This window comes from Podarcis raffonei, chromosome 2, assembly GCF_027172205.1.
Source record: "Podarcis raffonei isolate rPodRaf1 chromosome 2, rPodRaf1.pri, whole genome shotgun sequence".
Taxonomy (NCBI): domain Eukaryota; kingdom Metazoa; phylum Chordata; class Lepidosauria; order Squamata; family Lacertidae; genus Podarcis; species Podarcis raffonei.
Genome location: NC_070603.1, coordinates 92,108,115 through 92,132,905, shown reverse-complemented (window position 1 = coordinate 92,132,905; position 24,791 = coordinate 92,108,115).

Below are 24,791 nucleotides of genomic sequence, written 5' to 3'. Positions count from 1 at the left end.
AGAGGAGGGCAACCAAAATGGTCAAAGGCCTGGAAACGATGCCTTATGAGGAACGGCTAAGGGAGCTGGGCATGTTTAGCCTGGAGAAGAGAAGGTTAAGGGGTGATATGATAGCCATGTTCAAATATATAAAAGGATGTCACATAGAGGAGGGAGAAAGGTTGTTTTCTGCTGCTCCAGAGAAGCGGACTCGGAGCAATGGATCCAAACTGCAGGAAAGAAGATTCCACCTAAACATTAGGAAGAACTTCCTGACAGTAAGAGCTGTTCGACAGTGGAATTTGCTGCCAAGGAGTGTGGTGGAGTCTCCTTCTTTGGAGGTCTTTAAGCAGAGGCTTGACAACCATATGTCAGGAGTGCTCTGATGGTGTTTCCTGCTTGGCAGGGGGTTGGACTCGATGGCCCTTGTGGTCTCTTCCAACTCTATGATTCTATGATTCTATGGAGGTCTGTTCTTAACCTGAAACTGTTCTTAACCTGAAGCACCATTTTAGCTAATGGGGCCTCCCACTGCCACCGGAGCACGATTTCTGTTCTCATTCTGAAGCAAAGTTCTTAACCCGAGGTATTATTTCTGGGTTAGCAGAGTCTGTAACCTGAAGCGTATGTAACCGGAAGCGTCTGTAACCCGAGGTACCACTGTATATATGTATATATATGCTCAAACTCAGGAAGAAAGGTAGAAATGCACTAAGAGGAAGGCACACTTGACAAACCCTCACCAGGCTAAACTCCTGCCTGGAAACCTATGTCCCCACTGTGGAAGGATGTGTGGATCCAGAATTGGCCTCTACAGTCACTTCTGGACTCACTGTTAAGACTGTGTTTATGGAAGGCAATGTTACTCGGCCATGAGTGATCGCCAAAGTAGAAGTAGAAGTATGTATATATGTATTTATGAACCTCCATCAGTGCACATTGCACTTCCCAGGTTACAAGAGAGCAGGTTCCTGCCCCCAAACAGCTTACAATCTAAAATCCAATGCTGAGAAAACAACAGAGGAAGCAAAGGGAACCAGTGGCAGGGGTAAGCAGGGAAAAATTCAGGTCAGACAAAATAAGATACTTCTTCACACAACACATAGTTCAGCTAATGTATGATGCAGTGATAGCCACGAACCTGAACAGCTTTAAAAGAGGATTAGACAAATTCTTGAGGATGCAGTTATCAATGGCTACCCACCACGATGGTTGTGTTCTTCCTTCACTATTGGAGACAGCATGCCTCTGAATACTAGTTGCTGGGAATCACAAGTGGGGAAAGGGCTGCTGCACTTCTGTCCTGCTTGAGGTCTTCCCATCTGGCTGGCCACTGTGAGCACCTGCAGAGGTTTCCTCCTCTCTGCTTGTCATTTTGCTGTTGTTGTTCAAATACTTTGGGCAGCACAGAGTGTTGGTTTTATAGCGCAACTTTCACATTGAAACATCCGTTAGGGGTCAGCAAACTTTCTCAGCAAGGGGCGGGTCCACTGTCCCTCAGACCTTGTGGGGGGCCGGACTATATTTTGAAAAAAAATAATGAATGAATTCCTATGCCCCACAAATAACCCAGAGACGCATTTTAAATAAAAGCACACATTCTACTCATGTAAAAACACCAGGCAGGTCCCACAAATAACCCAGAGATGCATTTTAAGTAAAAGGACACATTCTACTCATGTAAAAACACGCTGATTCCTGGACCGTCTGTGGGCCGGATTGAGAAGGTGATTGGGCTGGATCCGGCCCCCGGGCCTTAGTTTGCCTACCCATGCATTAGATTATGCTAGAATTGTGAGTTTACAGGGAAATGTGCTAAGATGCATTTCTGAGGAGCTCCGTGAGAGGGGTTGCATAAGAACAGTCACCCTGCCCGCCCACCCTCGCAATTTCCCCCTAATATGCATGTATTTACAAAGCAATTTGTATGCTATTTTCACTGGTATGTGTATTTATATGCAATATGCATCTTTGTATGCCTTACTTGACTGGAGAACTGCATTGCAAAATTTGGAGAAGTGTGATTTTTGTGTTGGAAAGTGTGAATTATGTAAGGTCGCTTTAAGTGCAGATTGAATCACATGCCTCTCTGCTTTCTCCCCCTCCCTCCCTCAGAAAATCTTATTGTTTGCACAGAAATGAATATTGTTTGCCAAAGAGAAGGGCAGTTTTGGAGCTAGAAAGAAACAATGGAACTATCTGTTTAAGGCACGTTCTGCATGAGTTGCGTCTCCCCAATGAGATGAGTGTTTGATCTTTTAGACATTTCCAGTCACTGCTCAGATTCTCGCTAGCTTTTTGCTAGCTTCCTTTACTTCCAGAGCCAGTAGGTGGAGCTACAATCTTGGACAACACAAGCCAAACTCAAATATATTAATCAAGACTAAAGCTATCAGTGGCAAAACACACTGGAAGTCTTAGCTAATTTTTAAAACACAGTAACAAGAAATGTGTCGATCTACAGATACAGCTGTGAATCAATGCATCCGTTCTGCAGAATATAGAATCAAGAATATAATATAACCTTTTCTGCGTATTTCTTTTAAATGTTTTGTTGTTGTTTAGTTGTTTAGTCGTTTAGTCGTGTCCGACTCTTCGTGACCCCATGGACCAGAGCACGCCAGGCCCTCCTGTCTTCCACTGCCTCCTGCAGTTTGATCAAACTCATGCTGGTAGCTTCGAGAACACTGTCCAACCATCTCGTCCTCTGTCATCCCCTTCTCCTTGTGCCCTCCATCTTTCCCAACATCAGGGTCTTTTCCAGGGAGTCTTCTCTTCTCATGAGGTAGCCAAAGTATTGGAGCCTCAGCTTCACGATCTGTCCTTCCAGTGAGCACTCAGGGCTGATTTCCTTCAGAATGGATAGGTTTGATCTTCTTGCAGTCCATGGGACTCTCAAGAGTCTCCTCCAGCACCATAATTCAAAAGCATCAATTCTTCGGCGATCAGCCTTCTTTATGGTCCAGCTCTCACTTCCATACATCACTACTGGGAAAACCATGGCTTTAACTATATGGACCTTTTTAAATGTTTAGACAGAACATTTTTCACATCTGGCAATTTCAACGGAAAATTAGCTGGTGATATTAATAACATGACAATCATTTCAATATAATATCCCCCCCGACATATTTTTGTTTGCAAATCAGAATAATTGGGATGGCTGGGTGAGAAATGGTGGGAAACTGTGGGAATATATATATTTTAATTATCATGCTACTGCAAATAATTTAGATCTTTTGTGAGATCTCTCATGAGATAATTTAGGTGGAGAAGGCAATGCTCCAAACCACTTCAGCATGATGCGACCCACACCACAGCGGCCTGCACATGGGCAGAGCAATTCATGTAGGTCTTTGCAGGGAATCAGCATCTGTGGTGGCCACCTGATTTGCCCGTGAATGCAGTGATGATCCTGGTTGAGCAGGGAATTAATCCTGGGTCCATATCCAGCATTCTCTCCATGTCACAACCCTGGCAATAGTCTTTGGGGATAACATTTCACTTTCCACAGGCAGTAAAAGAAACATGTGCCCTATTTCTTGGCAGCAGAGCCTGTAATTCATTTTAATTTCCCTTGGAATAATGTTCTGCAGCTCGCAGCCAACACACAATCCAATTCTGTAGCCATACTCTTGTACACTTCAGCTTAATCTATAGGGTGAACTCAGAGGTTGTTAGCAATGGACACTGGCCAGAGCTAAACCATCAGTCTTTTTCTTTTTTATAGAATGGATCTATCTTGAAACTTGATTCCTGCCAGTTTTCGCAAAAGCAGCCATTGGAGTCAATGGATACATTATCCACATTCTGGACATAGTTTTGGGCTTGCAGCGAGATCACCCCCGTCTCCCATTCACTCCAGCAGTTGAGAGGCTCAAGACATCTGCTCCTGCTCGATGAGGCCAAGGATGGGCTACTTGTAGAGCTGCGCTGGAAGCCACTGTCTGGAATAGACTCGGTAGGCTTTTATTTATGAATGATTGGCGCAATTTGCATAACTTCTGCATGAATGCTAGGCCACAGCTGGTGGACACATTGTACTTAACGAGGCCATTTGTGCAATTTCCAGCAAATTCCATCTGGTTTTTGTGTGTGTTTTTTTAAGTGCCTATGATATTTTGGAAATGACCAGTGATCAGTTGAGACATTGCTTTAGAAGGCTTGGTAAATAGCCTACTTCCTCGAACCCCAGCTCATTGGGGATGTTCAACTGGAATGTGATGATATCTGCCCTCTAGTAATGCTGAAGGGAGAACATGAAAACGGGCTCTGGAAAATGCCCAACGATGTTTAGGGTTATTTAGTGCACTTAAGTAATTTTCTGGATGGTGTTAAGTTGTGGGTGAACATATCAGACAATACAGCGATTCTTCAAACAGCTCTTGTTTATTCACAGGCCAGAACAGAACTGAACTGAAGGGTTCAGCCAGCCTGCTTATATAGAGCTCCAGTACAATGCAACTGTAACAACTTTCTGTAACTGTCCAATCACTGAACGTCACTTTCAACCCCTTATTTGCATATGTGGACCTGAGTGAAAACTATCTACAGTATCCCCCTGCTGGCCCAGGGTGACAACTTCAGTACATAACAGATGGGATCTTTGGGGTTTGTGTAGAGCAGGGGTAGTTAACCTTTTTTATACCTACCTCCCACTAATGCATCTTTCTTGATGGTAAAATTTCCTTACGCTCTGTCACAAGAGACTAGGGCCCTGCGGGACCTGACATCTTTCCACAGGGCCTGCAAGACAGAGCTGCTCCACCAGGCCTTTGGTCAGGGCGCAGCCTGACCTCCTCCTCTGGCAATCTGCACAGAATTTTGCTTAATGGTTGCCATCAATTTGATTTTAATTTGATTTTAATTAATTTTATAATGAATGTTTTTAGAATGTTGGATTATTTTGATTGTTGTTAGCCGCCCTGAGCCCAGCTTCGGCTGGGGAGGGCGGGATATAAATAAATTTTATTATTATTATTATTATTATTATTATTATTATTATTATTACTGCCCACCAGTGCTCTATGGAAGGAGGATTCAGCTGGTGCCATAGAACCCCCTACCGCCCACCTAGAATCCTGAAATGCCCACTAGTGGGCGGTAGGGACCAGGTTGACAACCCCTGGTGTAGAGATAGGCTTGTGCTGCCCAGGGTGGGCGCACTCCTGAGGGGCACGGAGGGTGCCCTCCCAGGTGTGGGATAGCTGCCCATGGGGGCAGAACAAGCTGCCAATGGAGGACATTCGGTGCGCCACCTGCCTGCAACTCCCAACCCCCCCAGCTTTCCAAACAAAGGGGGAAGGGGGGAATACAACCGGCAAAGCAGCGCAGGTCCCCCCTTCCCCCGGCGGCTCAGGGGAGGCTTGGGAATCGTGGGTGTGCGGCGGGCCGAATGTCACACCCTCAGAGAAGACACGCAGGGGCAGTCCACCCCCACCGTACCACTCTTCCTCTGCCCCTGCATACCGGTTGGGGCTGTGGAGAGTTGCAGTCTGGAGGGCACCACTTTTCTTACCATGGTGGTAGAACAAGAAACCTGAAGGTGATACACATACCCTCAGCGAAGGCTAAAAGGCCCACTATGATGATTCACTGCCTCAGAAATTGATGTAAGAGCTCCATCTGGAATGCTTCATTACGCCAAAAAGAAAGGTGATCCCATTAATGCCAATCAGACTTTAGCCAGGGCTTTTTATTATTCATCTCGTCCCGCTGAGTACACAGTCATCACTTCTATAATAATAGATGCGGCTTCAGTTGAATTACTCACCATGTCTGTAGTTATTTTCAGTGCTTTGCCTGGCTATGGGGCTTGACACTGACTAATAGTAGGAGTTGGAATAATGCTATGTGTGATTAGGATTGAATAAATCCCCCAGAATTGAACTTCCCATAAATTTGCTCGTGTTCTTTGAATAGCCTATATTATAATATCACCCATTTGAACAAGGCTTAGAGAAAAGTATCAAGGCAAATGTATACACATACTTTGTGATTTGGGAGCGATATTGCAAATCTCAGCATGGAATTCTTCCCATGTGAAATCTCAGGAACAGTATCATTATACAGAGAGAGAGAGAGAGAGAGAACACACACACACACACACACACACACACACACACACACACACTATAATGCTACTGTTTCTGAGATTGCACATGGATTGAATTTCATCATGAAATGCACCGTAACCTCAACATCCTCACACTTTCTGCCTAACTTTATCATGGAAATACCTACCCCCCCCAACAATTGTGTTTGTTTTTCTAGTTCACTACACCTAGCCTTATGCTGTCTGGATACTTCTTTATTTTATTTTTAAGACTCATTGTAAAAGACTCTGAGGTAATTATCAATGCCTTCCGCATTCCTTGTGGAACAACTCCTTCCCTTCATCCACAAATGAGGCCCTATGCGTTTGTTTTTCTTTCATTATTCCTCTTGAATTCCCTGGCAGAATTTGGATTATCAACTGTCACACGGGCCTTGCTGAGGGCTTGTTGAGCAGACTGACGAGGGAGCTGTATTCTGTGTGAAATCAATACTGGCTTCCATCTTCGGTGACAGTCTAGGAATACGTTAACTTCACTGTGGTGCTCTCCACAGAGAGCAATGCACACCTGTATGTGAAGTAGCTTCCCATTTGCTGAACTGGAGATGCTCCAAGGCAGCTGCGTCTGAAAGCACTTTTCCCCCTTGGAAATATGAAAAACTACAGAAATATTGCTGGGTGCCATAGTGCTACATTTGTTGTTTTAAAATCTTAGTTCTTATCTTAGATACACTGCTTTTAGATGTATACATATATTTTATTTGCATGATTTCTTTCTCTAAGAAAAAAACCAAGCCATTGTGGGATGGGAGCCTTTGATTGGGCTGAGCATTGCAAGGCAGAAATGTAAAAATAGATCAATAAATACTCCTCCGAGGATTTACAGTTATATAATCAGTTTTGCTGTTCTTTTTTATTTTTATTCTCCCTCTTTTTGGTCTATTGGTTTCTTGTTGTTATTTTTTAAAGTTTCACTTTAAAAGTTTCACTTTCTCAAAGGGCATTTGATCCTAATCCAAATGCAAAAGAAAATGCAAACAACCCAGTTCTACTCTCCTCCAAATTTAATATGGGTTTCACATGTGAATTCATATCCCACATCACCTCAAGCAAATTCTGAAGTTGTTTTATTTCCAGTGAATGTATTCTCATGCAATTAATCTGCTCTGGTTTCTCTGTCTGTCTCTTGCTCTACTGTTGCATGTCTCAAGTCTCCAGTTTCCTTCCAGAATGCCCACTTTCTTCTCAAGCTTGTCCAAAGACCTACAAAACCAGCTTTCCATCTTTGATACGGAGAAGAACTAAAGCCAAAATTTTAGGTGCACTTACCTGGGAGCAAGTCCTATTGAACATGGTGGGGCTACCTTCTGAGTAAACATACAAGGGCTACACTGCAGTTCACTCAGGACCGTGTGCCAATTCAGCAAAGGGCTGTCAGCTCTTCCCTCCAGATCAGCTTAGTGATAGCAATGGGAAGTGTTGCAGCTTGATGGTAGACCATCTGTTTTGGAATTCAGAAGGACAGAGGTTCAATTCCTGGCATCCACAGGTAAGGCTGGGAGAGATTCTTGTCTGAAACCCTGAAGGGCCACTGACTGTGAGTGCAGGCATGAATACTGAGCTAGATGGACCAAAGTGACTGGTTGAGTGCAAGGCAGCTTCCTATGTTCCAGTGGCAGCAACAGGGGGCAACAGAAGCACCATGCTCTGTAGCACATTAGCATATCAAACTGTTGCTCTGGGCAATTTTTTGAGACAGATCTACATCTGGAGAGGGACCGGGTACCCCCAAGGCATGCTACCGTACTGTGAACCTTCGGCACACTCCATGTTTTTATAGCAGCTCTTCTAAGAATCCAATTTAAAATGTTTCAAGCCCTTGACAGGAGTACAATCAAGATCTCAGCAGTGGGGGCCGTTTGGACACTTGGTATGGCACGTATCATTCCTAAATTGGAAACCTAAGAAAATGTCGAGAGGTCTGCAATTTCGCAGCTTTTCTAGCTAGTCCTTAACCAGGCATCCAATTAGTGTTGCTCGGTCTAAGACAATTCTGCTGCAGAATGTAAACTGAACATTAATCATTGGTTACGGCATGAGAAAAATCATTAGGTCATTGCCTGTAGCTCTCTTGAAAGAATCACATACACACACACTGAAGCTTAAGCTACATGCTATTTTAAAAACAAAGCCCAAGCCCAAGCAGCCCTGGATGGGCAAGACGTCTAAGCAGAATAAGTAATTGTACATACAGAGCAGTTACTAAAATGTAATCTCTGGCCCCTTTTCAGAATCAGAATACTCCTTAACCCAGTGCATATTTAAATCCAAGTTATGATTAGAATATAAAGCCCCTCACAGCTGGGCCCCAGTTTACATGCAGGATTGCCTCACTCCATATATACTGCTGCAGGTACCCTCCTGAAATTTGGCAGAATCCATTCCTTCAGAAGGGGTTACCTTGTCTGCACAGTTCATCCAGTGCTGAGCCCCACAAAAGTGCTTAGCATAACCCCCCTAGGCCTATTTTTCTGTAATTTGGCAGAATTTATTGACTCAGAAGTGGCTAATGTGCCTGTAAATTCCATCAAGCTCTGTCAAAAATAAAAAAAAATGTGGATGGAGTTATAGCCATGTTTAAATTTCTCTATAATAGTGAAAGCTTAATATTTCTGAATTAGGCTTTGGATTTGGGCCCTGTGCCAAATTGGATGGGCTCCAAAGCACATTAGACCAAATTTCACTCTTTTCTGAAGCAGGGATCCAGACTTAATCTCTGCCCTGTGTACACCCCCTACAACACAGAACACCTCCCTGCAAGGGAAGATCCTGGCCCTTCTCACATGGTGACGCTCTCTGTGTGTATGTATAGAACCTCTTACGATGTGCACCAAACATGCAGATGGGCAGTGGATGCCTAGTACACATCATCCTGTGAGCCCCACTCCCATATTTTTTGAGCACAGGTGGAGGACTTCCTGAGGACCTTACCTTGTGTGTCTTGTTGGTCCAGTATACCTGAAGGAGCGTCTCCACCCCCATCGTTCTACCGGACACTGAGGTCCAGCACCGAGGGCCATCTGGTGGTTCCCTTGCTGTGAGAAGCCAAGTTACAGGGAACCAGGCAGAGGGCCTTCTCGGTGGTGGGAATGCCCTCCCACCAGATGTCAAAGAGAACAACAACTACCAGACTTTTAGAAGACATCTGAAGGCAGCCCTGTTTAGGGAAGCTTTTAATGTTTGATGCATTACTGTATTTTAATATTTTGTTGGAAGCCGCCCAGAGTGGCTGGGGAAGCCCAGCCAGATGGGCGGGGTATAAATAAAAAGTTTTTGTTGTTGTTGTTGTTGTTGTTGTTGTTGTTGTTGTTGTTGTTGTTGTTGTTATTATTTGACCTAGTAGGATGTGCACACAAACTATGCTGATCTATGCTTAGCCTGTTCATCAGGTGTGCCAATTCTGTGGGGCTGAGGTGTCTTTGGCCCCCTCAATATCTGTTGGTAGGCTGCTGAGGCCCCTCATTGTTAAGGGGGTGGAGGAGGCTGAGCACAAAGTTGAGGATGGCACGACTTCAATGGGTGGCTCCACCTGAGTGCAAGAGAGGAGGAGCCCCAGGCATTGAAGCTGTGCCACGCTGGACTCTGCACGCAGCCTCCTCTCAACAATGCAACTTTGGGTGTGTGCGTGCTACACACATGACGTCACACATGTGCATGATCACACACGCGATGATCGCACACATGATGCACACATGACGTCACACATGTGCATCGTGCGCTGGGCCCCCTTGATCTTGGGCGCAAGTTGGCACCTCTGCTGCTCATAGGATGAACTACACATTTGAAGAATAGGCACATCAGCCTCCATTCCTCTAGCTTGATGGGAATCCAACTGATCAACACTTTTAGCAATGTGTGTCTCTCTGGAATTGTAAAGTGCTTTCATTCATTGTTCAGGTAATAACATGATTACAATATATAATAGCAGAGAACTCACAAGAGCTCTTTTACAATACCCTAAAGAGGTCTGCCCAGGAGCCTTTCTCCTTCCATATATATCTGATGCATCCCAAAGTGAAATCCTTTGAAAATATATTTTCCAGTCTGCTGCTTTTAGTGCAGGTAGTCATTCTCAATAATCTGTCAGGGCAATGAACGCCTTGGCTGTCACATTTATTCTTAAAACTAACATGTATATACTTCTTTGCGTTGTCAGCCGTGCAGATTATAAATGTCCTTTCTCTTCTGCACCTAATGGATTGGAATGAACTATACAAGTATAATTCACTCCCTCCCCCCTCCGCAATAGCATAATGGCCAGGTAGCTGCATGCTTGCCTTACAGCTTTCACGTATGAATAGATCTGCATGGCTTTGGAAGAAGAAGGCAGCTGCAAATGCCAAGTCTTTTGAGCCCTTTACGGCCATGGCAGTGGCTAGTATGTAGAAATGAGCAGGATCATATGAACACATCAACAGGCTGAATCAGGCCAAAAGCCCACCTGGTGTAGCACACTATTCTCTCAGATGTCTATGGGAAGCCCACAAACAGAATCTGAGCACAACAGGACTCTCCCCTCCTGTGATTCAAACTGGTATTCAAAGACAGTGGAGGTAGAATGTAGCCATCGTAGCTAGTAACTGTTGGTAGCCCTCTCCTTCTTGAATCTGTCTTATTCTCTTTTAAATACAGTGGTACCTCGGGTTACAGATGCTTCAGGTTACAGACGCTTCAGTTTACAGACTCCGCTAACCCAGAAATAGTACCTCGGGTTAAGAACTTTGCTTCAGGATGAGAACAGAAATCATGCTCCAGCAGCAGCAGGAGGCCCCGTTAGCTAAAGTGGTGTCTCAGGTTAAGAACAGTTTCAGATTAAGAACGGACCTCCGGAACGAATTAAGTTCTTAACCCAAGTTATATCCAAATTGGCAGTCATTGCTACATCTTGTGAGAGTGAATGTCTTAATTTAACTGTGCACTGCCAATTCAGAGGAAGGGCAGGACATCTGTAGAGAATTCAGGGTCAAATTGGGCAAATAATAATAACAACAACAACAACAACAGTAATAATATTTGTATCCCACCAATCTGACTGGGTAGCCTCATTAAGTACCCACTCTGGGGGTAAAAAAACCTATAGTAAACATTACTGGTTCAGACAGACAAATGATCTGACTCTGTAAAAGGCAGCTTGGTATGTTCAGTGTTTGACTTGCTTGCTTACTTACAAGTAAGGCCTGTTGAAATTTTTGCCTATTGACATAATTTAATGGCAGTTTGGGTTCCCCATGCATTTTTCAAGGGCAGGAGCGAGAGGCCCTCCAACCCAGATTAGGATTGTAGCACAGAGTATTTTTTCAATAACCCTTCCTCCTTGTGATGTTTTTTGGCACTCTCTCCTCCAAAGTTGCCATTCATCCCCCAGAACTGATTTTTGCAGCAAATGGATGAGGCAAAGGACCACATATTGATCAGAAATGACCATTTAAAATTTCGAATGCAGCATCTGGTTCTATTATGCACTAAAATGACCCTTGCAGTTTTTGGTCTGCTTTGCTGGATTATTTTTTAATGAGTTATCTGTAATGGAGACACAACATTGTGCCCACCTGAAAAGCAAGTAGTGTCTCTTGGATTATGTAACACATCATTTCATTGAAGATGACAATGCAGAGAAACACCACCGCTCATTCCTTCCTATGCAGGCTGCTTAGAAGTTACTATAATTATAGTAAGTAAGCTATGGTGCTAATATTGATGTAATTGTGGTTATCAGATGAAGTTTGTTGCTACTAAGGAAGTAATAAAAAGTAACTCATAATAACCACTGAATGATCTGCCCACATTTTTATAGCTATTCAGCTCTCTGAATAATTAAGGCATGCATATTAAGTTGGGGGAGATGAATAAAACTAGGGCAAATTAACATTTTTAAATCAGGCTCAAAGCTGCATTAAAGAGCTACTTTTATTTTCTTTGTTTTTGGTGCATGTTGCAGAGAGCTTATTAGAGAAGTGTTTATAAACTTCCAGTAGGCTCACATATTTACACAGATCACTGTATTTTATTTTACAGGCAATTTAAGAGTCTTTTAAAAATACTGGGCCTGATTAGCATCTTGCTGGCATTAAGTAGGATGAATTTTGTTGTGTATGTGACTGGGGAAATGTAACACCAAATGCATCTTCCCAAGGAATCTTACCTACCCACGAGGAGAGCCAAATTTGCCTCACTTGAAACAACCAAAAAATGAACGTGCATTGGGAGATGTCTGTAGCTCAATGCAAGTAAACGATCTGAGAGCCAATCCCTGGTAGATTGTATCCAAGGTTTTTCAGGCAGCAGGGCTGCAGTTAGGGATGGAAGAATCTGTCTGTTTGGGTTTTTTCATTTCTTCAGTCTCATATTCAATTCTCCACATTTCTGCAGCAATTTGCTTTTTTAAAAAACAGCCTCATGAAAATGACCAGCTTTTCAGTGAGAATTTCTCCTAATACAGCGGTACCTCAGGTTACATATGCTTCAGGTTACAGACTCTGCTAACCCAGAAATATTACCTCAGGTTAAGAACTTTGCTTCAGGATGAGAACAGAAATCGTGCAGCGGCAGCACAGCAGCAGCAGCAGGAGGCCCCATTAGCTAAAGTGGTGCTTCAGGTTAAGAACCGTTTCAGGTTAAGAACGGACCTCCGGAACGAATTAAGTTCTTAACCCGAGGTACCACTGTAAACACATTTTTGCATACAATGTTGACCATTGTACACATTTTTTGCATGCAATCTCCCCAGTCATCTGTAACATGCTGTCTCTGAAGAGTGTTAGCTGAATAATTAGCTGAATAATTACCAGGTTATTAAATGGAATTGGTTGCTTGGAGCAGACTATACTGATCATACTGGCTGGCAATTGCTTTCCAGGACCAATTCACAGTGATGGTGTTGGCCTTTTAAGCCCTAGATAAAATTGTATGTGGGTGGCTTCATAGCGCAGGGCCTTCTCAGCTGTGGTGCCAAAGTTGTGCAACTACTTGCTTTTAAACAATTGGGAAAAACCCTTTATTGTTGCAGGCTTTGGGGGTTCTTTAATTGGATGCTTCTTTTTCTAATTTCTAATTGTCATCATTTTTAGGTGTTACCAGCAATTCAAATTAAACATTTTAATGGTGATGGGAAGAGTGACAACAAGAAGAACAGTAATAGGGCTGGGCTATTTGTGGACTGTATCAATGATACCATTTCTCCAGCCTCTGCAGCATCAGTTTGCACTTCCAGCAGACAGATGAGTGGGTGCCTTTCTAATGGTGGATTTAAACTGCTAGAGTAAGGTTACCAGAATTTTTTCAATGAATCCAGGGACACTTTTCAACTTCAATCGATTTTGTATGGGGACTGATTTGCAAATCCGGGGACTGTCCCAGGGAAACGGGGACGTCTGGTAACCTTATGCTAGAGTTGCTAATAAATATGCTGCCTTTTACAAATAACAACCACACACACACACACACACACACACACACACACACACACTTCGGTATATTCCATTATTTTTACTGTACACAGGAATTAACCACCACATTCCTTGTGTGTTTTCTGCCCATTGTGAATGATTGATTATACACTCAACTTGCCTGGTAGGAATGACTGGCTGTATAAAAAGTAATCTTGCAACCCAGATCTAGCACCCACCTCTCTTATCCTTCCAAAGCGCAGTGCAATAATATCAAACATTCACCTCCTTCAGGCATTCGCTGCAGAACAGGCAAACATGGAGGTAGCTCTGCCCCCTGGGCAATGACATTCATGCCAATGATGGTTCTAAGCTGACACACAAAATAGCTGAGTCAAACGTCTTAGTCACCTGCTACTTGCATGTAATGAAAAGCCTGTAGAACAAGGAGTGGGGCTGTGCTTTGAGCCCCACCCCCATTTTTGCTGAATTTGCTTTCAGTAACCATGGATTGGTAAGGGGCGCGGGTGGCGCTATGGGTTAAACCACAGAGCCTAGGACTTGCTGATCAGAAGGTCTGGCGGTTCGAATCCCCGTGATGGGGTGAGCTCCCATTGCTTGGTCCCCGCTCCTGCCAACCTAGCAGTTCGAAAGCAACACAGTGCAAGTAGATAAATAGGTACCACTCCAGCGGGAAGGTAAATGGCATTTCCGTGCGCTGCTCTGGTTCGCCAGAAGTGGCTTAGTCATGCTGGCCACATGACCCGGAAGCTGTACGCCGGCTCCCTCGGCCAATAAAGCGAGATGAGCGCTGCAACTCCAGAGTCGGTCATGACTGGACCTAATGGTCAGGGGTCCCTTTACCTTTAACCATGGATAGCATGCAGTTGTGTGAGCCCAAGTTGCTGCTTGCTAGTTTGGGGTTTTCATGAACAGGACATCTGAATAATCAGGCGTCCTGATAGCTGGAGCCCCTACTTGTGAGCAGGAGCTCAAACAGTAGGGTTCCTGTTCATGTAACTGAAGGGGAGGGCAGAGTTTGGCAACAGTGCACCTTCTCCTCTGTCTGTATTTGCTTACACACCAGTATTCTGAACACCCAAATATTATATAGTAGAAGGAACCATCACTTTTTGGTTCATATTGAGAAGCTACTTGCTCTGTTTAATGTCCAAGCAGAGACGAAAGAGCTGCCTGCAGACATCAACTGAGAAATTAAAGAATTTAATGTGGTAGGCCTCCACTTATAAATATAAATGGCAAATTTGTTATGGAATGCAGCATTATGTTTTTAAACAACCTCAAATGCAAGGCAAATCTGTAGAATGAAACTGGGTGGAATAGAAGGATATGCAGCACAACTAGGATCAAATAAGATGCCATGAAGGGATGGACTGGGAAGTGTTGAGATATGAGTTCACCAAAGGTAATTGTATGATGTATATATTTAATGTTGGAAAGTGTATATTAAAAAAATGCAAGGCATATCATGACCCCACTGAATCACAGGCAGTATGAGCCGTACACTATTTAGCCTCATGCAGAGTCAGCCCAATATATTTTGGGACCTGGGCAGGACTGCAAAATGGTGCCACTCTCCCCAGCAGGGAAGAAGGGGAGAAGAAAGATTGACAATGGGATCTGCTGCCCCGGTGGATCCTGCCACCTAAGGCAATTGCCTCACCTTGCCTCCTGGGTGGGCTGCCCCGGCCTGATGTATAATAATTAAAATTGGTTTAGCTCATTGATGAGGTTAAATTGCTTAAATATCTGCACATCATTCTAACAACAGTTGATGTAAAGCCACCACTCCTTCAGGGTAGCTTCTCATGTTATAGGCACATCCCAGCCTGGGCAGCCTGGGCAACATCCAAGAAGACATCGGATGCTGCATGCATATGAGGAGAATCCAAGAGCTTAAATGGAACTTAAATCAACGGATTGCTTAAAATTGGGCAGCTTGTGACTGGCATTTAAAATCAGTGTGAACTTGATGTGTGCCACGAGGTTTCATCTAATTCTTGAAATCGCTGAAGCTAGCTCACTTTTATCTGTGCTTGAATGATAGTCATTACTGAGACACGTATAGATCTTACTTATACCTTAAGGGTGATGAGTCCTGAGGTTCTTGAAGCAAACAGTTATTCTAGGCCACCGGTTATACTTCAGCCGATACGCAATTGTTTGCAGGTTTAAAAGAAGCTGATGTTTGCAGAACAACAGGGAAAGGAGCAGGGTGGATGGAATGGAGGGGAAACTGAGGAGCAACCATCTATTTCTTGATTTCCTGCAACAAGCAGTGGTTGGACTAGATCAGAAGTTGGGAACCTGAGCCACAGAAGCTCTCCAGTCCTCTTTCACTTATTTTCTGACTCTTCTCAGGCCCCACCCCTCACTGCCCCTGCCATTCTTTCTCCTTGCTGCCACTTCCTGTTCGCCTAACACCTGCAAACAAGAAAGAAATGGGGACAGCTTGTTCTAGTAGCCTTGCACTCTCCTTCTAGGTGCCTGTGCAGGTTTACCATTTATACTGGTAAGTGATAAATGGTCCATTCAGAGAAGGTGCCCCACTAACAGCATCTTGCCTAAGAGTCCCCCAAAATCTGGAATTGGCCCTGACAATTGGTTTTTCCTCTTTAAACAGAGCCAGTGGGCATGATTCTTGCATCTATGAATAATACCTTTTTTAGACGCATGTTACTTGCATCTGTGAATAATGTCTTTCTTGGCCCAAGGGACCATATTTTGAATGCCACAATTTATACACTGGCAGAGATATCTCAGTACCGCAAAAGATATGCAGCACATCGTTTGTGAAGTGTGTGAGCGAGTCCTACTTATACAACTTTTTCCTTTAAAAAGTACAGACTGACAACGCCAGGGGGCTGCTTTAGTGTAGTTGGATATGCCCTTTCCAGCTGACATAAAATATATGTATGTTTGCACTTAATGATCTCAAGAAAAGTATGAAAGGTTACAGGGAGAGCCACACTGTGATGAGGGATGCAAAGTGACATGGAAGCATTTGAGCAAGTTTCTTGCTGAATGAAGTCATAAATTCACCATAAATGCTTTCCAAAAACAAATGGTGAAAAGGAACAGAATGAGCTGGCGTCATATCCCATAGTCTTCTGCTAACCCATCAGTAAAAAAAAGGTAAAGGACCCCTGACAGTTAAGTCCAATTGCGAATGACTCTGGGGTTGCAGCGCTCATCTTGCTTTACTGGCCAAGGGAGCCGGCGTTTGTCTGCAGACGGTTTTTCTGGGTCATGTGGCCAGCATGACTAAGCCACTTCTGGTGAAACCAGAACAGTGCACGGAAACGCCGTTCACCTTCCTGCTGGAGCGATACCTATTTATCTACTTACCCTTTGACGTGCTTTCGAACTGCTAGGTTGGCAGGAGCAGGGACTGAGCAACGGGAGCTCACTCCGTCACAGGGATTTGAACCGTGACCTTCTGATCTGCAAGCCGTGGGCTCAGTGGTTTAGACCACAGCGCCACCCGCGTCCCTTAACCCACCAGAAGGAGCACTGATTAAATAAACAAGGCAAATTCCCACTCCAGCACTTACTTCCTTATGATGGGACTTTCACACTACTGAATTCTTCCATATAGAAATGTGTGCATGGGCAGATGACCTTATGAAAGAAGAATAATGGGGGCTGGGCAAGCAACCAACCCTCACTGTGATGACGGCTTCACTTCTCCATTATTTCACAGTAATGCTCCTTCACATGGCCATGTGGCTATTTGTACAGTTGCTTGAAGAAAATCAGTAATGTATGTAGCTCCTGGACAGGCAAAACTGGAAGGGGAGAGGGCTGAGGTCAAGGAATTGCTACTACGTGCATATCAGTTGGGGGATGGAATGGCACAGCCCCACTCTTCCATTGTGAAATTATTTTGTACGGTTGTGTTTTATCACTGCACACTGCCCTGATATTTTATGATACGATACTCTATGAATACTTTTCTGAGTAAATAAATATTTTTAAAAATCAGGTGGGTAAACACCCGATCACGGCTAACAGCACACAACGTTTTGATTTGATTTTGTTCTGTGAACCTCCCTGAGACCTCCGGGCATAGGGCAGTATATAAATTCAATAAATAAATAAATTCAACAAACAAACTTGTAGTAGCCATCTCAGCATTCAGAGATTTCACAAAATTTTAAATGATGAAGTCCAATTCCAAAGAAAATCACTAATTTTTAAAATTTGAAATCGAAAGGTTTTGGAATTTTGCAGAAACCCCATTATTCCTTTACAAACTTGCTTTTAAGAAGCAACAGTTTGAAAAATAGTTGCACAAAACATCCAGTAAATATTATAATATAAATGCTGACTTTTTACCATGGAACTTGATAAGTGCTCAGAAAAAAAAGTTCTGGGTGGGTGGGTGTGCCAAAGCCTTGGTAACTTTCTGTCCCAAAGTTTCATAGGAACCCTATAATAAGGTGTCAGCCACTGAGTTTCCGGAGTAGTCTTAAAAGTATTATCAAACGAATACTCTTTCCACTTTAAAGTATCACACAAGGATGTTCCTTTGTCAAACCTTATCTAGGGATGCATATTTCCACTCGTATAATCACGAAGCTTTCAGACTGGAAGCAATTATTTTTCAGACAAAAAGGTTTCTGGTTCTTTGGAGAATTTGCCATGCTCCAGTAAAAATTATTTTTTTTACCGGGGCATATTTATTGAAAATTCCTTTAGTTCTATGTTTGATTTTCAGTCTAAAATTCATAATACCGATCCTCCGAAAGAACATTCTGAGCTTTATCATCCACTGAAATGTAGCTTTTAACAATTGGTATAATTTTCCTTAAGCCACATCTTAAATTCATTCTGTACACAACATGCATTTAAAAAAAACAAAAAACCTCTCGACAGTGTTACACACGCATCTTTTGATGCTTACAATTTTCAAACATTGCCTATATTTGTGTAAGTTTGTGTTTGTGTAAGTCTCTTTCATTAAGGGTCTCAGGGCATTAGATACTGGTGTGTTCTACATTGTGTCAGCTGTCTATATGAGTAGATTAGGCTCCCTAATGGAGAGGGTTGCCCTCATGTAGGGCAATGGCAGCAGAGATGGCATGTGATGGCCTGGGATTTGGACTTGGAGGCTGAACCTGAGGAATCCCAGTCTGCACAGGAGTCCCCGCCTCCAGAACCAGCTGAGCCAGGGCTGGGGCTTGAGCCTGAACGGTCCTCACCTGTGCTGGATCCTCAGGTGCAGGCACCAGCTGAGTCTGCTCTGGCTTCTGAGGTGATGGAGGACCCATTGCCTGCAGGTGCTCCATTCTCAGCCCCATCAGGGGAAGCTGAGATTCCCTCTGGGTCCGGTAACCCTCCAGCCTCTCCTGAGCTGCAGAGGCTCAGGGCAGAGAGGCAGAGGAACTAAGTTCCCGCAGGAGGAGTGCTCGCCTCCAGGCCAGGAGAGGCGAGTCACCTGTGGACTGGGGCCGCCCTCTGCCTCAGGGCAGATAAAAGCCAGCCAGCCCCAGTCCCAGGTTGCGGGAGCAACATTGTTGGTAGCTTGTTCCTGCCTGCACCCTGTCCTGCTCTTCTGTCAGAGTTCCTGACCTCACCCGACTCCCTGCCTTGGACCCAGCTACAGCTTTGACGGACAGCCTCCATACCACACCCTCGACCTCAGACTGGACTCGGACCTCGCCGCACGGTTAACCCTTGGGACCAGCTCATGGCAACATGTCAGTGGTGAAACCAGCTAACACATCCCCACTCTCCTACCTTTGCATGTTGATTTAATCTAGAAAACCAACTAGATGCTTTAAACAGAGTTTACATACAAAACCTCACTGAAAATCTTAGAAGTTTTAATTAAAGACTGGTTCCCTCCAGTATTTTGGACTACCTGTCCCATCAGCCTTTCTGTGCCTTTTAGTACTGTTGACCATAGTTTCCTCCTGGACCAACTTAATAGGATGGATGTTGAGGGAACTGTATTATGATGGTTCCACTCTTCAGAGCCCTATTCAGAGAGTAGCTCTGGATGAGTACTCCTCGGTCCTCTAGTACTTGTGCTATGGGGCTCTGCAGGGTACTGTCCTGGCTCAGTCACCAAGATCATTTGCAGGAGTATCGTTGGTTCTCCCCTGAGTTGTTAAGGCTCATCTGACAACAAGAAACTGGGCCTTTAATGTCATTGGCTCAGCCCTGTGGAATGCTCTGCCAATAGAGATTCAGCAGGTGCCTTCTGTTTAAACCTTTAAATGTCTGCTGAAAACTGCTGAAAAATACCTTTCTGAAACAGTTACTGGATGATCTCTTGTTTTAAATTATAATGTGGCTTTTATTGTGCATGTTTTGTGTGCATATTGAGGGCGGGAGGGAGACAGAGTTGCAAACCACTTTAATTTTTTTAAAATGAGGAGTGATTTCAAATATTTTTCATCAATAAATAAAATGACTAAAACATCAGGCTGAGAAGGCTGACTTAAAAGATGGGCTGCGTCACATTTGTGTGTTGGTACTAATTATGTTGCCTTATAGTACAGTGGTACCTCTGGTTACGAACTTAATTCGTTCTGGAGGTCTGTTCTTAACCTGAAACTATTCTTAACCTGAGGTACCACTTTAGCTAATGGGGTCTCCCGCTGCCGCCGCCACACGATTTCTGTTCTCATCCTGAAGCAAAGTTCTTAACCTGAGGTACTATTTCTGGGTTAGAGGAGTCTGTAATCTGAAGCGTCTGTAACCTGAGGTACCACTGTATAGCTATAAGCCTAGGACATGAGGGAAGTGGGAAATACAGAAGGCTTTTGATCAGGCTCTTTCTCAAACAAGGCAACTTTGATTTGTCTTGTCCTTAAATTCTTCTTTTTATACTTCTGAAATTTATTTATTTAGTACTGTTAGGATGCATAAAAATGTACGAGAAGCAGCCCACTCAGTGGGAATTAGCTAAACTAGGATAATTACTTAGTTAGTCTTAAATGGACAGCTGTGCATGAATATTAATTTTTCTCAGAGGGGTTTTTAAGATAGAAAATCTCTCCAGTAGATGTTTTGTTTCTACAGTGAGATCTGGGGAGTTGGAGCTTATAAAGCAATAATCCAAATCATATGTTTCCTTTGAACCCAAATATGACATACAAGATCCTTGTTTTAAAAAGGTAAAAAATGTCCAGATTAACTGTTTTACTAAATAATTGGTTTCTGGTTCCAACTTATCAGTGTCAATCTTTGGAACAGTTTTTTGGGGGGGAGGGGGAAGGGGTGGTGGTGATGAACAAAGGTGACATAATCTTTTAAGTAAATGTTAGCCAATGGTGGGTTTTGGAGAGAAGAGAAGAAAACCATAGAAAACAGCGTGTCATCTCCTGCAAGTAGCTTTTCTAGTTATCTATTTCTGTTTTCATAAATGGTATTGACCTGCTACTTTGGTAAATAGAAATATGAAAAATTCAGTTTGTGAATTGTAAATAGCGAAGCAATTATACCTGAGTCATTATGGAGGATTTTAGGGGTTTGGTGCTAATAATGAAGGCTCTAAAATAGTCTTCTAATTTCAAAGGTGCCATCCACAGCTTAATTTTCTTTTAAAAAACATCTTGCAACCTGGAGGCTCTGGTGATGGAAGAAGAATGGTTGTGGCAACAAGAACAGCATTCCAACCAGCTGAAAGAGTAAATTGCTTTTAAACTTTTCAAAGTTGTGCTGGTTTTATTTTCCAGTAACCCAAGGCATAAAATAGAAATCCCACCAGTTAAATTTATAGTTTTCATTGTTTTCAAATTAGTTGCAATACAGTAGTGCATGGTCAAGCCACATTGTGTTTTACATTAAGGCCTGCCAACGAAACCTAATTTTTGATGGTGTCACTGGGAAACCGTGAGAGCTTCTGAATTTTACTTTTTGAACAAATGCCGGTAAATGTTTTACAGAATAATGGAGGTTGACGTACAGGGGTCCTTGTTGTTTTCAGTGAAAGCTGATCCATTGGTGTGACCGGGTCACTGCCCCACCAACACCAATCTACCCTCAGTCAGCCTCCACTTGCAGCTTTCTTAGTAACATCCGGTCCAGCGGGCAGCCCTGTTTGTCAGCTTCCTCTTCCTTGGTGTTGCCACTGTGGAACTCAATAGGGAGAAAGATGAGGGCAAAACTAGAATCTGTTGGCTGTTCCTGTTGTTGGTTCTCACTCTGGCTCCACCTAGTATTAGCCTCCTTACCTTTCACCCTTCAAGTCCCAACAGGCACCAGCCACCACTGGTTGCTTTGTCCATGGCTGATGAATCTACACATAACCTTCTTTCTTATTGAGGCTTTTAAAAGCTGTCTGGACCCTAGAAAAATTCTCCTTAATAGACTGGGGAGGGGGGAGCACCACAGCCTGTTTACACGAGCCTTACTTTTATAGCCGGGGGTCTCTACTCGGCAAGATTCTTGTTAGAAGACTTTCATCTTGTTTTACCAGATGGTGCAATTTGTTTGGTACTGACATGAGGGAGCAGCTTCTGAATTTTGTATAAGGACAACTGTTCTGACTATTCAGTGACTTGCTGTGTTCATCTTCCCTGACTGACTCCTCTTCCATTCTCGGCAGAAACGTGGTTTGTACTGTGCAGGATTTCGTTATATGGCTCTCCGTTCGCTCACACTGTCTCAATATTTTTTTCTCCACGATAATTACCTTACTTAGTTTGGATCATCTCCTATGGAGATGAAATGAGATGCTGAGGATAATTTAGTTAACTACAAACCTGGGGACACTTAGAATCCAAGCCAGCCCTTCTCAACTATTGTCTGCTCTCCAAAACAAACACATTAAAAAAATGAGCGCAGGCTTTTGGGTAGGGTTACTGGTAAGAACACAACCCAACAACAAAAACTGTTGCAATATCTCTTGGGGACACGAACGTTCTAGCTCTAATTTCACTGTTTATGACCACAATTCAATTTTGTGAAGATAGCTGGGTGTTTCCTTGTTATCTGTGGAGTGATTTATGCTGAAGAAATATTACCTTTTATAGCTGAGTGACAGGGCAGTGGGAGTGTTCAGTAAAACCCTTTTTATGCATTTAAAGAACACATTCGGAGGTTGCAGAGTTGGAGTGATGGGCGCCATTGCCATTCCAAGAGAATGAGGGTGAGTTCATGGTGAGTTCCGGCACCTCTTTTTATAGAAAAATAGCACTGATCCTAACTTTAATAGTAATTCTAACCAAGGCTCATAGACTGAAGTGCACTAGAGGCTGACAGTCCTCAGTCTACATGTTGCAGTAAACTGGACATGGAAGAGTCTCTTTTGTGATCATTTATATTATTATTATTTTATTTCAAAAGTACTCCAAAAAAACTGCCTCAACTTTGTGACTCACATAGCATTTAAATAAAACATTCTGTATCTGGAACTTTTCGATGTCCCAGAAAAGCCAAGGAGCATCTGTAATCTGACTTTATTTCTTTAACACTCTTCAAGGTTGTTGTTTCAAAGGAAGTGCACCTATAGCCCCAAGCAGATTCCTTTACTATGGTTATTTGCTATGATTTATTCACTGAAACACTGCCAAATAATAATTATTTTCCCCATGCTAATGAGCAGCATTAAATAAAACTTTTTTAAAATAAAAAACTTACTTTGCTAATAAACAACAGAGAGTGAATACAGATATGTGTATACATACATAAAGGTAAAGGTACCCCTGACCGTTAGGTCCAGTCGCGGACGACTCTGGGGTTGCGGCGCTCATCAAGCTTTTTGGGCTGATGGAGCCAGCGTACAGCTTCCGGGTCCTGTGGCCAGCATGACTAAGCCGCTTCTGGAGAACCAGAGCAGCACACGGAAACACCGTTTACCTTCCTGCTGGAGCAGTACCTATTTATCTACTTGCACGTTGACGTGCTTTTGAACTGCTAGGTGGGCAGGAGCTGGGACTGAACAACGGGAGCTCACTCCGTTGCAGGGATTTGAACCGCCGAACTTCTGATTGGCAAGCCCTAGGCTCAGTGGTTTACACCACAGCACCACCTGCGTTCCTGTATACATACATATAAGGTAAAGGTAAAGGGACCCCTGACCATTAGGTCCAGTCGTAACCGACTCTGGGGTTGCAGCGCCCATCTTGCTTTATTGGCCGAGGGAGCCGGCATATAGCTTCCGGGTCATGTGGCCAGCATGATTAAGCTGCTTCTGGTGAACCAGAGCAGCACACGGAAACGCCGTTTACCTTCCCGCCAGAGCGGTACCTATTTATCTGCTTGCACTTTGATGTGCTTTTGAACTGCTAGGTGGGCAGGAGCAGGGACCGAGCAATGGGAGCTCACCCTGTCGCGGGGATTCGAACCACTGACCTTCTGATCGGCAAGCCCTAGGCTCAGTGGTTTAACCCACAGTGCCACTGCGTCCCTGTATACATACATAGGTATGCACAAAATGTCAGCAGACTTCTTAAATAAGGAAAGCCATTGAGGAACTAATCCTGACTCCTGGCTGGAAGCAGTAGTAGCAGAGTCACGAATGCATTTACATCCTGCTGCTTGAACCATCCAGGGCAGAAGGGGTTTTTTGGGGGCGGGGCGGGCTTTATCCTATTTTTTGTTGATCCGGCCTAACATAGTAGAGCCCCTCCCACCATACTCCACTTCATTTCAGGGGCTCTCCTGGCCCCCACTGGTGCCAGCCTCTTCCTGTACTTTTGGCAGCTGCAGCAGGGACTGCCATGGCAGGTTGACTTATTGCTATTTATTTATTTTATAGTGGAAGGGCTATGGCTCAGTGATATAGCACTTGTTTAACATGCAGAAGGACTCAGGTTCAGTCCCTAGTATCTCCGGGAAGGCCTGGGAGAGAAGCCTGATTTTGGAAAACCAGTACACAACACTTTGTAAACAAACACTAAAAGTCCATTAAAAAATGGCAATAAAAATACTTTCTTTCCCAAATAGGTTTTATCTTAAACACAGTAAATAAAGGAGGTTTAACAAGCTGAAGGACATCCTTCTCCTTCTAGACTCCTCCCAATGGAAACATGCAGATGAGGACAGATATGCCCCTGCTTTAAGTTGTTTACATACTGTCTTCTCTTGTGTATTATTTACTACAAAGCTCGATGACTAAGCTCTTTAGTGACGAAACGTTGGATTACCGGAATGACGTTCAAGCACCGAACCACTGATATATCACAAGTGGACTCTTTATTACTGCGTTGCAATTTTTCAAGATAAAACCTATTTGGGAAAGAAACTACCGTATTTTTTGCACCATAACACTCACTTTTTTCCTCCTAGAAAGTAAGGGGAAATGTCTGTGCGTGTTATGGAGGAAATGCCTACGG